Source organism: Miscanthus floridulus, chromosome 16 (genome assembly GCF_019320115.1).
Source record: "Miscanthus floridulus cultivar M001 chromosome 16, ASM1932011v1, whole genome shotgun sequence".
Lineage (NCBI taxonomy): Eukaryota > Viridiplantae > Streptophyta > Magnoliopsida > Poales > Poaceae > Miscanthus > Miscanthus floridulus.
In genome coordinates this window covers 43,290,385-43,308,963 of record NC_089595.1, presented here as the reverse complement: position 1 = coordinate 43,308,963, position 18,579 = coordinate 43,290,385, and positions in this window count along the sequence as shown.

Sequence of the window (18,579 nt, the reverse complement as noted above, 5' to 3'; positions counted from 1 at the left end):
TAAATGATGAATGTTATCCTGTGGCAAAAGCTGGGATTTACAGTACAGCTGTGAGGGCTATATGGCTCTGGCTCTAGTTGCTTAAGAAACCCTTTTATAGCTGGTTAGAGGTCTGTGAGTTGGGTATAGGACAGCCTCTGTCCTGTTGAGCTTAGCTTTGGAAGCGGCCTTTTACTTTATTTTTGGAAGAGGGGTTCCTATATCTGATGACCCTGTGGCCCTGGCCGGTTAGACGAGCTCTTGGGTGGCTTTATATGGTTCTCTGTGTTTTGGGCCTAGCTAACCCGGGCATATGAGAATCATGACTCACAGTGAAAGTGTACATCTCTGCGCAGAGTTTGATAAACTGGTATACTAGCCGTGCCCACGGATACGGGCGGCCCAGAAAACTGAGGGAATTGTTGTATGTTCATTTAAATTGTTTATGTGCAATTCATTATTCAATTACACTTGATCATGTGGTTATGGATTACAATACCTTGTTGCTATGTTTGCTGAGTTCGACATGGACTCACCCTTGCAATTTCCCCCACACCTCAGGCTGGATAATAGTTTGCTAGAGTCTGAAGGAGTTAGGCTTGTGATCAACCAGTCAGTTGGATCCTGTGGAGTGAAGTCTGCACCCGGAGATCAGAGTTGTCTATCCGTTGATTGCTTTCTAAGGTTATCTCTTTTGCTAAGTTCGCTATATACTAAGCATTATGAATTGATACTGCCCCTTCATTTATAGCTATATGTGAGATTTAATTTCCAGGGCTCACATATGGTGTACATTCGGCTTTGTTCTTGAAACCGGGTGTTACATTACCATAGTAGAAAATCTATTTCACAATCTAGAAGCCACAAGATTGAATGAGTTTTCAAACAGATCAGGTTAAAACTTCCTTTAACAATCAAAACTAGCCTAGGCTAGTATCAAAACTAGCTTGAGCCGCTTTTATCTAACTTTTCACACTCCCCGGTCCAAACCAGATTATGTAGTAGAATCGTCCATTTATAAGAGCACAAGTAAAATAGCAATCCCCGAAGCGATCAAACCATCATACTTGAGCCCATATAAACCTGGTAGTCCGATGAAATCACAAAGGATCTCAAACAAACCAACGTACAAACCAAGATCGTACATGATTTAACACAACCAGTAACATGTTACAACAGGTTCACAAAAAGTTCTCATACATCGGAGTTTCAATGAAGTTATTACAACCCAAATTTAGAAGTTGCGGAAGCAACATAGTTTGGAAACAACATCAAGATAGTTCAAATACATAGCCAGTTTAAGATCATCTCCAACAAAAGCACATAGATGAGATGATATAGAATGACCATGCCCTTGGTCTTACTCTCCATCAACTGTAGGAGTTATGCAATGCTTGCAGTAACCATGGTACATCACGTCATCTGCAACAAATGGGAATAAACCTTGAGTATGAGAATGTACTTAGCTAGACTTACCCGTCATAAACCAAAATAATAAGACACCAAGGAGTATGCAGGGCTTTAAAGTGGAGCTAGCTTGATGACATTTTGCATAAAAAGCTTAAGTGCATAACTTGAAATATGTAATATCTTAGCTTCAAGTTATCCCTATTCAGTTAAGCATCTCTAAATTAGCACCTGTACTAGAGCAAGCACTTGATTAAGCTAAACAAGCATTAGTAACCATATCCGATGTAGTAATTTGAGCAATCATCATAACCACCAAGTTTCAATTAGTGCTTCTACGTTGCCGCTGCTCAGTCAAGTTCTCACTATCTGGGAGAGACGACGATTCGAATCGATTCCTACCTAGCCGAGGAATTTATTCCTAAGACAAACTGAGGCACACCTGCGCCAAGGTAGCCTCATGTCACCTTTGGTACAATTCAGGTACAGTCGCGGGTCCGATTAGCGCTGCATACTTAGAGATTCTACCAATCTGCCAGGAAGATCGGGACTCGAACCCACCCTTAGACTCACGCCATTGGCTCTCCGCACATCCTTACTGCCTCCAGTGTGCTCACTTCCACTTATCAGGGCCAGGCCTGAATTGAATTACTCGGCTTCATGGTTGTATCATCGGATCCGGCGAGCTAAGTGCTAGGCATGCGTTCAACATGACATGAGGACGTACAGCGAATCGGTCCTTAACCGACACAGATGGGGATAGATAGGCACCCAAGACATCCATGCCATGTTGCTTCTCTATCACAATCCCGCCCAGTCTCCTTTATTCATTTACACATGGTTATTTCCACGCTAGCAAATAAAGCCAACCATGATTAGTTATCAGCCTATATCATGCACGTGACAGGTAATCACCCGACTTCTACCGACTAAGCATGGCTAAGCATATATTTGATCCTAGACCAACATAGGATTCAAGATATATATATATATATATATATATATATATATATATATATATCTAGACAAGGAAGATATATGCAGCAAGTGGTTCCAATCAACTCCTAGTACTTAATGTATCAACATAAAAGGACTCAAGTTGATAGTTTGAAAACATAGGAGGCTTAGAATGCTCCAGGGCTTGCCTTCACAAAGGTTGAGGGCCGATGATCTAGGCACTCGGGCAAATGTTCACCGTCGGGCTCGCCTTCTCCTAGGGCCTCCTATTGCTGCACTTCCTAATGCTCTTCCTGGGGATCGTCCTCGTACTCCAACACGGTGATTTCTTTCGTCAGACCTATTGCATGCACATGCAAAAAGTGAGAATCATGAATGCATAAGAAGGGTCATGGATGACATGACATGATAATGCACATGGTTAAATGACGACTATCATATTAAGTCATTAGGATTATAACAAAGTTGAATTCTTATTTACTGAGTAGATGCATATCTCTTCTCTAGAAATTTCAAGAATCCACACTAAGTCCATTTCTGGACCACAACACAACAGCTACAAGTTTAGATCCTAACTGGAGTTCTACTCAACCAAATGTTATGATCTTTGACTTTATGGAAATCTTATAAAATTTCCAACAACTTTCATTTTATCACCAAAAGGTGATTCAACCACTATCCTAGTCAAAACAGGTAAACTTCCTAGGTCTGTCTAGAAATTCTAGAGAGTAAGCATTTTGGAAGACAAAATTCTAACAGCTATAACTCTCAAACCATTTAGCCTATTTTTATGAAAATTTCACACAAGCAAGATAAGTAAGTTATCTACAACTTTGTTATTAACAAGATTCATAACAAACATCACCTTACCGATGCAATTTACTTAACAACTGAAACTGTCCAAACAGTCACTAAAATTGAATTATAGAGCAATTAATATTTCACTACATACAAGCAATCAAATTTGGGCACAACCAATGGTACCAACAGTTCATAGGCATCATACACACTCTATAAAATATGATGGTCAAGACCAAATAAATTATTTACATGCCTTTATTAATTTATTTGGACACTAAGGTGAAATAAGGAAAATATATCAAAATGCACAATAAATTCTGTGAAAATTACAGTAGCCTACATGACCCCAAAAGTCTATTGAACTAATTTCATCCCATTTGGATAAATATAGCCATCTCTACACAAAAGATAATTTGCATAGGCTTATTTTAGCAAAAATAGTTTAGCCTAGTGAAAAGTGCCAAACAACATATTTCATATTTTTCTTACATTCATCCTAGCACCATAACACTGTGTAAAAATTTGCATGATCACTAGTTATGTATTTTTACCCATTTATTTTCACTAGAAGCTAGCAAGTATTTAAGATTAAATATAAAGACCATACTCCAAGTATGCTTACTATAGGTTTAGTATTCTTCTTAGGTAGGGTATGTCAACACAAGATCAGCAAAATTGGAATCACAATTTTATCACTTTCCTAGCTAAATTTATGCATTTTACAAGATTGAAACAATTTAAAAGCACTTATCTAGCTCCATTTAATTCTCCTAGAAAAACATTCCGAACAGTAGGTTTCATATTTTTATCAAATAGTAAACTTCATGATGAATCCAACAAAATTTGGTTCACCCAAAATGAACATCTACAACTCTACTTATGAATTTTTGAAACATGCATTCAAATATGTGAAAACAATAAGAAATCAAAGAACACACAGAGACTGACAGATGTGGCCCACTGGTCAGTGATACCGGGCAGGGGAGGCGCTCCGGCCAGCCCTATCTCACCGGTGGCGACATCACCGGCGATGAGGGTGACATCAACATGTTCCCCCAATCAAGCTACATCGGTTGGTGGTGAAGACGTGACCTAGGGTTCACCGGAGACAGCTCGCCAGCGACAATGGCGGAGGTAGCGCGGTGGTACGCCAACGTTCTCCGACCATGACGTGCTCCGGTGAGGTGCGCTACGACTTTGTGGAATCCTAACGAAGCTCTCTAGGGTGGGTTAGGGTTTTGGTGAGGCGGCGCTGAGCTCTGCCCATGTACATGACATGGCGGCGTCGATGGCATGACGGTGTGTGGCCGTGTTCCGGCGCTATTAGGGCAGTAGCGTCTAAATGGTCACCGACGTGAGTTCCTACGACCTATAGAGGTGACAAGACGAGAGAGAGAAAGAATGAAAAGGCTCAAGCTTGCGTTGGCCACGATGAGCTTGGAGCTCGGCGGCGCTCTAGCGAGATCACCGGTGGTAGAAACGGCAATGCGCCCTTACCTAGACTTGAAGGGCTTGGCAAAGGGGGTGGAGATTGTAGCGCAGAGCAAGGCAAAGTTGTTGGAACTCTCGATTGACAAATGGTGCGGCAACGACCGTGTTGAAGCCCTCCTCGGCCAGACAAGTGGGGCCCGCCCTGGCGTACGGCCGCTAGATGGCGAGCGCGGCCTAATGACGGTCGGCCACCACCGGCCCGATCTGAATCGGCATGAGCCATTTCAGTTCGACTGAAACCGCCTCCTTCCACACTCTCTATCTCTCAAACCAGCGTGATTCAGCGAAAACCATAATAATCAAAGTTGTAAAGCTTCATGAGTACTCCAACTTTGCTTACATGAGTTTGGTCTGGATCGACCTAGTTAACAAACTACAGCGCGTGAAACACAGGTACATTGAAACTGTAAATCACTCCCAGACTTAGAAAATTTTCAAAGTGCTAGAACAATATTTTCTTGTTATTTATGCACTATTTTAGAGTAAGTTAGGAGCTGAATTAGACCATGACCCAAAAATAAAAGTTGTTACCATAGTTGAGTTCTACAACTTTTCTATAGGGTGCATAGCTATGCAAAGTCTCTAGTATATAGTTCAACTTAGGTCAAACATGCAACATGAAAATGGTAGCTTACACTATAATCATGACTTAGAGGCCAAATTGGTCCAAGTCATGAATACCAAAGTTGTTCCATGTGACATCCTAAACATGTTTAAGGTACTCCTAGGGTCCCACAAGCATTTCACACATTAATCACATGTAAACCCAAGCCTAGGTATAAATTTAAGAGACATCACAAGTGATATAAACAAGGTAGTGAAGATAGAATTTGACATGCTCATGCTCATGAATGCCCAATGATGCTTGTGCTCATGAAATGCCAATGTCAAATGCATGCTTAACACTAGGGTGTTGCAGTCCCCTCCCCCCTTATAGAAATCTTGTCCTAAGATTGGAAAGACCTACCAATCCTTGTAGAAAGTGGGGCAGGCGTCACGCAGAAAATTGTCCCTTTCCCATGTTGCATCTAGCTAACTATGGTTGTTCCACACCACTTTATAAAACTTAACCACCTTACTTCTAGTCACTCTCTCAATTTCTTCTATCACCCGGATAGGTTTTTCTTCATACGTCAAATCGGACTAGATCTTGGCACTAGTGGGTTCAATAGCTTCTTTGGGTACACGAAGACATTTCTTCAATTGAGAGACATGAAAAACATTGAAGATGGCGCTCATCTCTAGCGGTAGTTGGAGTCTATAAGCTACTGGTCCACATTGCTCAATAATTTTGTATGGGCCCACATACTAGGGGCACCAGCTTTCGCTTGACACCAAATCATTGTACCTTTTCATCGATGATACTTTTAGGTACATGTAATCACCAACTTCAAATACAAGAGGACTCCTCTTGTCCGCATAACTCTTCTGTCTTGGTTGAGCGGCTTCCATATGTTGCTGAATAATCCAAACTTGCTCTTTGGCTTCTTTGACAAAGTCAATACCATAATACTTTCTTTTGTCTGGCTCAACCCAATTCAGAGGAGTTCTACACTTGTGGCCATATAAAGCCTCAAAAGGGGCCATCTTGATGCTTTCTTGATAGCTATTGTTATAGGAGAACTCAGCCAAAGGTAGCCATTTCTCCCATGAACCCTTTAAAGATATTACACAGGCCCTTAACATGTCTTCAAGAATCTGATTTACTCATTCTATTTGCCTAGCAGTTTGAGGGTGATAAGTAGAACTTCATATCAATTTGGTACCCAACTGATTATGCAAATGTTCCCAAAAATGATTTACAGACTATGGACCTCTATTAGACACAATGGTTCTAGGTATCCCATGAAATCTCACTATGTGGGTGATATACAGCTCTATATATTGATGTGGGCGATAAACTATCTAAACTGGAATGAAATGTGTAGACTTTGTCAGATGGTCCACGATTACCTAGATGGAATCGTTACCTTTCTAGGTGATTGGAAGACCAACAATGAAGTCCATGCTAATTTCTTTCCATTTCCAACCTAGAACAGGTAGTGGTTGGAGTAGCCCTGCGGGTTTCAAATGAACGGCTTTGACTCGGTAGCAAGTATCACATCTAGCCACATATGTTGCAATCTCTTTCTTTATCTTTGTCCACCAAAACCAGGTCTTCAAATCCTAGTACATCTAGCTACTACCAGGATGGATGGACAATTTAGAAGAGTGTGCTTTATCTAAGATTTGGTTTCGAAGTTCTCTATCTTTAGGTACAACAAGTCTATCCTTAAACTAGAGTACACCTCTCTCATCTAATCTAAAATGTTTAGTCTCTTCTTCTTCCATCTTTCTCTTGATATGAAATATACCCACATCGGTCTTTTGGAGTTCCATGACCTTAGCTTCAAGAGAGCAACTGATAGTGAGATTATGTAAAACTACATGATGCAGTAGGTTAAAGCCATCTTCCAACAATGGTTTGCTATACTTCTGGCTCAAAGCATCTGCAACAACATTTTTCTTGCCCTGATGATAATGCACCTCTAGGTTGTAATCCTTGATTAGCTCCAACCACCTTCTTTGTCTCATGTTCAACTCAGGTTGCATGAAGATGTACTTGATGCTCTTATGATCAGTGTAAATGTGACACACATTGCTAAGCAAATAGTGCCTCCAAATCTTCAAAGCATGAACAACCACGGCTAGCTCTAAATCATGAGTTGGGTAATTAACCTCATGTTTCCTTGGTTGACGTGAGGCATAGGTAATGACTTGGCCCTCTTGCATGAGCACACCCCCCAAACCAGTACCAGATGTGTCGCAAAACACATCAAATGGTTTTTCTATGTTAGGGCTATGCTAAAACCAGAGCGGTGGTCAACAAAGTCCGTCAAGTGTGAAAAGCAGCTTCACACTCCAGAGTCCACACAAATTTCTCATCTTTCTGAAGCAATCTGGTCATGGGCTTGACTATCTTAGAGAAGTATGGAATGAAACGATGGTAATAACCTACTAACCCAAGGAAACTTCGAACTTCATGAACTGAAGTCAGGGCCTTCCAATCCATAACCTCTTGCAGTTTGCTAGGATCTATCGAAATTCCATCTTCAGATAACACATGACCGAGGAAAGGTACTTTCTTTAACCAAAATTCACATTTGCTAAACTTAGCATATAGCTTATGTTCTCACAACCTTGTTAAGACAACTCTTAGGTGTTCTTCATGATCTTTTGCATTCTCAGAATAGACTAAGATGTCATCAATAAACACCACCATGAATTTATCCAAGTTCAGGCATGAACACCGAATTCATGAGATACATAAAATAGGTAGGAGCATTGGTCAACCCAAAAGACATGACAAGATACTCATATAGACCATACCTAGTAGAGAAGGCAGTCTTAGGTATGTCTTCTGGTTTGATCTTAATCTGGTGATACCCCGATCTCAAATCGATCTTGGAGAACACTTTAGCCTTTGATAGCTAATCAAACAAGATATCAATTCAAGGCAATGGATACTTGTTCTTGATCATTACTACATTAAGGGGTCGGTAGTCCACACACATCCGCAAAGATTTATCCTTCTTTTTCATGAATATGGCAGGACAACCCCATGGTGATGAGCTAGGTTGAATGAGACCTTTTTCAAGAAGCTCCTACAATTGCATTTTTAGCTCAGCTAATTTATTGGGTGGCATCCTATAAGGCCTTCGCGAGATAGGTGCTATGCCTAGTAATAATTCATTCTTGAACTCTACATCTCTGTTAGGCGGTAACCCAGGCAACTCATCTAGAAACATGTCCGGGAATTCACACACCACCAGAATGTCAGCAATAGTCACTGGGCTGGATAGCATTAGCTATATTTTGGAGGTCAAAATCTCTGGGAAGTGGTACTAAGAAAGCATTCTTACTGTCTGATTCCCTTAACATAATCACCTGAGTGGAAGTATCAATAAGAACTCCATGGCTACTCATCCATTTCATTCCTAGGATTACATCTATCCCCAACCTAAGCAATACTACAAGATCTGTGGTATACTCTTGGTTGCTTATTGAGATGTGCACATCTCTAACTATTTGGTTGGTAGAGATTTGATTTTCAGCTGCACTTATGCAATAACCACCCTTATCTACAGTAACTACCCTCTGATTATGCTTGGATACAAATGTTTGACTCATAAATGAATGTGATGCACCAGAATCAAATAAAACAATTGTGGGATGTTGGTTCACAAGAAACATACCCACTGGTAACAACTTCACCAGTAGGGATTCCTTCAATAGTGGTATAGTGCACATGTCCTTGACGCACATTGGAATTAACTTGCTTCTGGTTGTTCTTCTTTGGATAGGGGCAATTTCTTGCCCAATGGCCAGGGCTTGTTGCAGTTCCAACATGGCATGTTGCTGGGTGGAACACTAGAACTTCCCTGTCCTATGTTGCCCTTTGGTAGAGCAACAAAATAGGCCTTACAAAACACCTTCTAGGTTCTGAATGGTTTGATCCTTTTTCTGAGGTGGCATAAACTTGAGAGCAGGTGGGCAAAACTGAGGTCTTGCAACAACTAGAGCTTTTGACTGAGAAGCACCTGTTTCATAGGCTCTCTTCCGATTCTTGGATGTAGTATAGACGTTGTTTTGATTGTCTTGAGTTAAGGCATCACTGACAAATACATTGAAAGTGGCAGACTTGTTATTAGCAAGAGTCTTCATCATCTTGGGGCCAAGCCCCCACTTGAAACTAACAATTTTCTTCGCATCAGTATCAACAAATTCCATGGCATATCTAGATAGGTTGTTGAAAGCATGTAGATATTCAGTCAAGCTCTTGGTACCCTAGGGTCAGCTTCATAAACTTGGTATGCTTGATACTCATAAGACCTAGAGGAATATAGTGTCCCTAGAAAGCAGCTTTAAACTGGTTCTAGGTAATTTGAGCATTCTCAGGTAGGGTGGCTCGGTGATGACTCCACCAAATGCCTGTAGGCCCCTGCAACTGGTGGGATGCATACTTAGTTTTCATTGGCTCAGTCAGCCTCAGCAAACAAAACTTTTGTTCAAGTGTGTTCAGCCATTCCTCTGCTTGGAGTGGCTCTTCAGCCTCCTTAAAAATAGGCGGCTTGGTATCTAGGAAATCCTTGAAATCACTGTATTGGTTTGGCTCTGTAGCCTGGCGCTGATGTCTGCCCTGGGCCACTTGCTGCGCCATGGTGCGCATAGTCTCGCCCATAGCACATCGCCCTTCAGCGAGCATAGCCATCAACTCTACCGGAGTGGGTGGGGGCGGTAGTGGCAAATTTTCATTGTCGTCACCATGCAAGTCACTACCCCCAGCACCATCGTTCCCACCGGCTCTAGAACAGGTGCGAGGCATCTGTAGAATTACAACAATAAGCAATTATTGATGATGTCATAAAATTGTAGAAGAATTGTATAATTATGTCAAACTGAATTTACTGGAGAGAATTTAAATTCATACAATAAAATAGTGGCACAATAATTCATTTCCACAACCATAACATCACCTAATTATATACTTAACGCCATTCGTAATGCATTCCATATATGCCAAATTGCTTGCCAACACAACAGGCATTCATTAAAAGTGCAACCACAACATGGATTATATGTAAGGTTTCAAGAGTACATCAAAGGGTACATTAGGAGATCGAACTAAATTATGAGTTCATTACATAAATAATCCATAGGATAAATGGCTAGCACATCTAACTGAGTACTAGAGCTAACTAAGCCTCGGAATAATTGTTGTCAACATCAGACACTGCCATCACCCTGGTCATCCTCAAAAGGCTCAATCTCCTCATCTTCAGGCTCGACTAGAACGTCCACTTCCATACCATCTGTTTACACCGAAATTTGGAAGAAAAAGTCGCATAGACTCGAAAGCTCCTAGGATCATGTCACCAAGGAATAAGTTGCGTGTAGATCGGAAATAGCTAATTCGGATGCAGAAATTGGAATCGGCTCTCCTCGGATAACGCCAGCAGATAGCAACGAAGGCTGCGTTCGGCACCAGGTCGAAACATGCCGGACTCTATAGAAAGGGAAAGATTAGAGTCCAAGTTATCTTAAATTAGGAATGTTTTCTTTAGGGTCAAAAATTGTGATGAGTCATGCTTAGACAGGAGTCGTGCGCAGGTCCCGGGTATAAATATCAAGCCCCGGCTATTGCTATTATAAAGAGGTACAATCAATCAAATACAAGTCAATTACTTTTTTTGGCTCCGACCACCCCTTAGGAGTAGGAGTAGAGTAGATCTCGACGAGTTCTTCAGCGAGTACGACTTCAACGATCTGGTTGACCTCCACTACTTGTCTGTAAGTACCGTCATGGTTTATACCTCTGTTAGTATGGCTGCATCGATCCGGTCGACCCCCACTACGACTCTAGTATAGGCTAGTTATCGACTCTTGTCTAGTTCAAGTATGGCCTGTGTGATTCTGCCTCACACCCCACTACTTGAACTAGATCAAGGTCAAGTTATCGGCTCTACCTTAGGATGGCAGTCTTTGGTAGATTCATTAAGTTATCGATATTGCTTATTGCTTTCATGTTTATCTAATTATAGCAATATCACTCTACCTGATTGAGATTGATCTGGATCGGCCTTATATCTTATTTAACCCATCGTTTGCTAATCTAAAGTTGATCTAATCTACACCTTAAATGATGAGTTATGTTTTATTCGGCTATTTTATATCAATCTTAATCGTGCATAGCGTGCGGTTAAGGCATGCTCGATCCTGAGTAGATCTATTTGTTAGCCAATATCGAGCGCTTTCACGAATAGTTCACATTATGAGATCATTGAAGTAGAGATAAGTTGAAAGATATGTTAGCCCTATGATCTTATTATTATATTACGGCCTGCATGATTCTGCCTCATGCCCCACTGATATTAGTAATGAGTTAGGGTCGTTGTGTCTATTGTTGTTACTATGGCCTGCATGATTCTGCCTCATGCCCCACTGGTCATGGCGATGGATGAGATCTAACATGTTCATTAGATTTATCTTTATTAAATGGTTAAGTGGTGTTGAATTGTCTCTCTATACAAAAAGGAGTTCGGTTACTTGTAATCATTGGCTCAGTATAAACCGATCATCATTGATATCGTATTGCCTTTGATTAATATTTGCTTAAATAATATTTATCCTGAATGATAACCAATTCTTCTTATACGACCCCATGAGCTTTAATCATTTATTCTTATGAATATGTTGGAATCGACTATTTAGTAGATCTCCTCTCATATCGGCTCTCAGAGCCGCACATTCGGGACTATCTGGCAACACCGGCATGTTCCGCCCTTATTTACTGATAAGCTTTCTCTCCTTATCAATTGCAGTGTCAAATTGACTGGCACATCTCAGGAGGATTGCACAGGATCGACCACCCTTGCGCTGAAGCTAGGTGGATCTGCTTCATCGAGCGGACCCTTCTGGCTTGCTGCGTGTGTCCTCGGCACGAAGACAAAAATTCTATGTCGACACACGTTTCTGGCACGCCTAGTGGGACACCACAATCATCATGGCGGCTCACAACAACGACAACATCCTTATGCTACATTATGAAGACCTACCTGATGAAGATAAGGATACCATAAGCAAAGCTACAGAAGAATTTTAGAAGAAGTGCTTGTTGTCCTACACCAAAACACGTGACAGCACAATTATTCAGAAATTTCCACTACCAAGAGTTCTACTACATGGGCAGACAGATATAGTCGAAGCTGAAGACAGATGTTTCTTTGCGGAAGCCATAGACAAATCTGTTCGTGATGCCATATCGAGCCGCAATGAAGCTTTTGTTGACGCATTTCACAATGTCAAGAAAGAGGCGATTCATGGAATTCTAGTTGGTCAAGTTGGATCAACTTGTTACAACATTCCAGATCCGTCGACTCAAGGGACTAATCAAGTCAGTACCAGCCATCAAGAAGCGGCACCAGCTGGTAATGGTGACGTCCAGACACTTCAAGGTTCATCTGAACAAACTCTAGGCACTACTATGAATCAGATATAGTACAATCTTGGACCGTCAATACAGCATATGCAATAGCCGGCGGGGCAAAGTCAGAATCAGGTGATCAATTTTGGCACATCAGGCCACATACCATTGTCGGCTCAAAAAATAGCACCATTAGTTCAAAGGATCCGTAGAGATATAGATCCTTATGTCTATAATCAGAGATTTCAAGCAGCGAGCCAGCAAAGGACCCAACAGATTGAGATTCCACAAGGCTATCACTATGGCATGGATTATAACACCCTCCACATGATGCCAAATCTAGGATATCAAGGCACGCGGGATTTCAATCCATAGATGGGTCAGCAAGTACCGAGAAACCCAAATCCACAAGCTGACGAGTTGCTGCTGAAGGTGACCGAGATGATGAAGAATCAGTTCGGTCTGAAGCCAAAGGGGCTGACCTTTTCGTACAAACGCCCATATCTAGAATGGTATGATGAAAGGTCCTAATGGCTAGAGGGGGGTGAATAGCCTAATAAAAATTTCTACAACAACACTTAACAAAATGGTTAGACAATTATGAGGCGAAGCAAGTGTTGCGCTAGCCTACTCAAAATGCAAGCCACCTACCACAATTCTAGCTTAGATAGTATCTATTCACACAATAGCTATGACACTACCATATGTTAGTGTGCTCTCAAAGGCTAACTAAAGAGACACACTAACCAAGCAAGCAAGCTCTCACAACTAGCTACACTAAAGAGCTTGACAACTAGTTTGCGGTAATGTAAAGAGAGTGATCAAGAAGGTTATACCGCCATGTCAAGGAAGGAGCCAATCAATCACAAGAATGAATAACAATGAAGACCAATCACCTTAGAATCAAATGATGAACACAATGATTTTTACCGAGGTTCACTTGCTTGCCGGCAAGCTAGTCCTCGTTGTGGCGATTCACTCACTTGGAGCTTCACGCGCTAATTGGCTTCACACGCCAAACCCTCAATAGGGTGCCGCACAACCAACACAATATGAGGATCACACAAGCCACGAGCAATCCACTAGAGTACCTTTTGGCTCTCCACCAGGGAAAGGTCAAGAACCCCTCACAAAAACCATGATTGGAGCCAAAGACAATCACCACCCTCCACTCGACAATCATCGCTGCTCCAAGCCATCTAGGTGGCAGCAACCACCAAGAGTAATAAGCGAATCCTGCAGCAAAACACGAACACCAAGTGCCTCTAGATGCAAACACTCAAGCAATGCACTTGGATTCTCTCCCAATCTCACAAAGATGATGAATCTATGATGGAGATGAGTGGGAGGGCTTTGGCTAAGCTCACAAGGTTGCTATGTCAATGTAAATGGCCAAGAGAGTGAGCTTGAGCCGGCTATGGGGGCTTAAATAGAAGCTCCCATGAAATAGAGCCGTTGTACCCCTTCACTGGGCACAACACAGGCTGACCGGACGCTTCGATCATGTTGACCGGACGCTGGACCTTAGTGTCTAGTCGCCCGACGACAGCCACGTGTCCCAATCTCAACGGTCACTTGAGTTGACCAGACGCTGTGCTATAACTGATCGGACGCTGAGCTACCAGCGTCCGGTCGTTTCCAGTAAGGTTCTAGAAACGCATTTTGCCCACCGGACGCGTCCTGTCATGCACGACCGGACCCTGCCAATGTCCGGTCAGAGACCCTAGCCTCTGTGCGCTGCCCGACAACAGGACTGGACCCTGCCTCCAGCGTCTGGTCGCTGAGAAACCTAGCATCTGGTCATGAGACCAAAACGCACGCCCTCTGCTGCCACTGACCGGACACGCCGGTCCAACCGAGACCAGCGCCCAGTTAATTACAGTGACCTCTGTCTTTTCTGTCTAGGGCGCCGGTGAAGTTCCTAGCCCTTGCTCAAATGTGCCAACCACCAAGTGTATCACCTTGTGCACATGTGTTAGCATATTTTCACAAACATTTTCAAGGGTGTTAGCACTCCACTAGATCCTAAATGCATATACAATGAGTTAGAGCATCTAGTGGCACTTTGATAACCGCATTTCGATATGAGTTTCATCCCTCTTAATAGTACGGCTATCAAACCTAAATGTGATCACACTCTCTAGTGTCTTGATCACCAAAATAAAATAGCTCCTACCATTTCTACCTTTGCCTTGAGCCTTTTTGTTTTTCTCTTTCTTCTTTTCAAGTCCAAGCACTTGATCATCACCATGCCATCACCATCATCATGTCATGATCTTCATTTGCTTCACCACTTGGAATGTGCTACCTATGTCATGATCACTTGATAAACTAGGTTAGCACTTAGGGTTTCATCAATTCAACAAAACCAAACTAGAGCTTTCAATCTCCCCCTTTTTAGTAATTGATGACAACCCTTTCACAAAGATATGAATTAAAATTCAATTGAATCCATGTTGTTTGCCCAAGCATATTTACCATGTGTAAAAGGATATGGACAAGTTTCATGAACCTCAAATGGAAGCAATAGCTCCCCCTATATATGTGCTAAGAGTTTAGATTGTAGCTTGCACATATGCTTAGATAGGAAATATAGGAGACAATGTCTACCAAATGATGCTAAGGTATAAAAGATGGATCTTTGAAGCGTGATACCAATCGAAGTGCACCATTATACCATCCTTAGCACCATGGTTAGCTCTATATCACTTGGAAACATACTTTGAAAAGATACCACTTGTAAAAACTTACTTGGAAATGAAAGTTATCTAGTGATTTCATTTCATCATTCAATCTTACAACTAGCATACATCACACAAGCATGGATATTTTAAAATTTTGAACTTATGCCATGCAAGCCAACATATGAAATGCACATTCAAATGCACCATACAATTTCATGATCTTGCTCCCCCTACTTGTGTGCTCAAAATTTTAATTGATCCCTTTCCTTTGTCATATTTCTCCCTTTATGTCAAATTCTCAAATTCTCCCCCTATCACTTGTATCTTTATTTCTCTCCCCTTTGTGTTGTCTTTTCACTTATTTTTTGTGCACTATTTCTCCCCCTTTGTCATCAATGACCACAAAGGTTTAAAATATATATAGGTAGAGTTTATCATTGTCAATCAATGAGGTGAGGATCATTTTCCCCAAATTTGGTCCAATCTAGATCATTTACCAAAGATATTTAACTCGGTTTGATCCAAGGACAAGCTTCTTCACACCTCCAAATAAGGGTTATCTTGTACCATGTTGAGTTAAACACTTAGAGTTCATTTTCTAGATTAAACACTAGGTTTACAAGCCCATAAACATGTCATGTGCTATCACTAGATCAAGTCAAGCATAGAAGCAATAGTGATACCATATAAACATCAAATTCATTTGATTTTCATGAATGAGCCTAATAAAATTTGAGAAATGACTAGATGCACTAAACATGTCCTAAGCAAGGATGTATGTCATGCCAATCAACTTTTACCTTAGATAGCTCGAAGGAGAGGCATGTCATAGTGAGGGGGTGCATCAACACATATTTGAGAAATCCAATATGTTCAACTCATTCCTTAGCTTGCAAAACCTTTTCTCATCCAATGGCTTGGTGAATATATCGGCAAGTTCATCTTCGGTGCCTACACTCTCAATGAAAATATCCCCTTTTTGTTGGTGATCTCTAATGGGAATGGGGATCCTGATCTTCCGTCAGGTGGTGGTAACTATCGTTGTGGCGGAGAATGACACACCGATTCGGCTTCAGATTGAAAGATCGAACCCTGCAATCTTAGTACCACAGCTCCTCTGGTTATCAACCGAGTCTCGAACCAGGTTGACCTCGCCAAGAAGGCTAATCCCTGCCTGCGCAACGAAGAACACAAGCAAGAACAAGAAAGAACACAACTAAATTACAGATGAATGATTAATCTCTCAAAGTTGGGGTCTCACAAACCGATGAACGGTGAAACTGTTCTTGATAGAATAATCTAAGCAAAACCCAAACCCTAATGGAGGGGCGGCAGCTGTTTATGAAGACTCTAGGGTCGTGCAAGACCCCTGGACGCGCCCCTAATGGGCCCAAACACGATACACGGTCCAACGGACCAAAAGACGGTGTCGCAGCACCTTGGCAGATTCTGGACACTGACTTGTTTCGACGATTTCCGTTGATTCTAAAGAGATTTTGATGTGATACCACTTGGATTGGCTTCCTTATCAAATTAGCTTTCCATCCATATGTGGATCGTCGAAAATGGAGTCCAGATGCGTCCTGGGTGACCAGTTTAAGACAGACTGGTCCTGGAGGCCGAGGCAGACTCGAAATCATGTTGGACCGGGCCTCCGGTTCCTGTTGGACATCCTTGCTGGTCATCTTCACCTCCACCACGTCCTCTAAGTCCTTCATGACCCTCTCTAATGTTCCTAAGCAAGATAACATCATTAGGTAGTAGTCTATTCTCAAAAGTATAAAAAGGATCGCTTAAGAACGAGCTCACCTCTAAATTGAGTTGGCGCATTCGAGCCCGGGTTATTGGACCTTGCATGACGGTTGGAGGATCAGCGGGTACATCCGAAGGAGTGATGTCCTCATCAATCTCTTATGAAATGGTGGCGGACATCAATGTGCTTTGTTCTTGCATGTTGAACCGGATTGTTGGTCAACTTGATTGCACTCTCATTGTCACATAGCAATGGTACTTTCTTGAACTTGATTCCAAGGTCACTCAAAGTGGCCTTCATCCAAAGTATTTGTGCACAACAACTACCGACGGATATGTATTCGGCTTCGGCGGTTGATAATGCAACACTATTTTGCTTCTTTGATGACCATGAAACAAGTTATCTTCCCAACAATTGACATGTGTCCGAGGTGCTCTTCCTTTCAATCTTACATCCCGCATAATCCGAGTCAGAGTAACCAACTAGCTCAAACTTTGCTCCTTTGGGATACCACAAACCAACATTTGGTGTATGCTTCAAGTACCTCAATATCCACTTTGTAGCCTTCAAATGACTTTCTCTTGGTGAGGCTTGAAATCTTGCACACATGCATACACTAAACATGACATCCGGCCTTGATGCGGTCATATAAAGTAGGCTTTCAATCATAGACCGATACAATTTTTGATCCACCATGTTGCCACTTGCATCACTATCTAAGTTACCATTTGTTCCCATTGGTGTGCTAATGACTTTTCTATCACTCATGCCAAACTTCTTGATCATGTCCTTGATGTACTTGCCTTGATTCACAAATATACCATTCTTCAATTGCTTGATTTGAAGACCAAGGAAGTAACTCAACTCTCCAATCATGGACATCTCAAACTCATTAGCCATCATATTTCCAAACTCATCACAAAAATCTTGATTGGTTGATCCAAATATGATGTCATCAACATATATTTGCAATACAAATAGATCTTTTCCAATCTTCTTGATGAAAAGAGTGGTGTCAACCTTGCCCATTGTGAACCCTTTAGAGAGTAGGAAATCCCTCAATCTCCCATACCATGCTCTAGGTGCTTGCTTCAAGCCATACAAAGCTTTCTTCAACTTGTATACATGGTTGGGCTTCTTATCATCTTCAAAACTGGGAGGTTGCTCAACATATACTTCTTCATTGATGTAGCCATTGAGAAATGCACTCTTAACATCCATTTGATAGAGCTTGATGTTGTGGGCACAAGCATAGGTTAGCAAGATTCTAATTGCTTCCAATCTAGCAACCGGGGCATATGTTTCTCCAAAGTCAAGACCTTCAACTTGTATATAGCCTTGTGCTACTAATCTTGCTTTGTTCCTTACTACTATCCCATCTTGATCTTGCTTGTTTCTAAAGACCCATTTGGCTCCAATCACATTGTGTCCCTTTGGTCTTTCTACCAATTCCCATACTTGATTTCTTGTAAAATTGTTCAATTCTTCATGCATAGCATTCACCCAATCAACATCCATCAATGCTTCATCTATCTTCTTTGGTT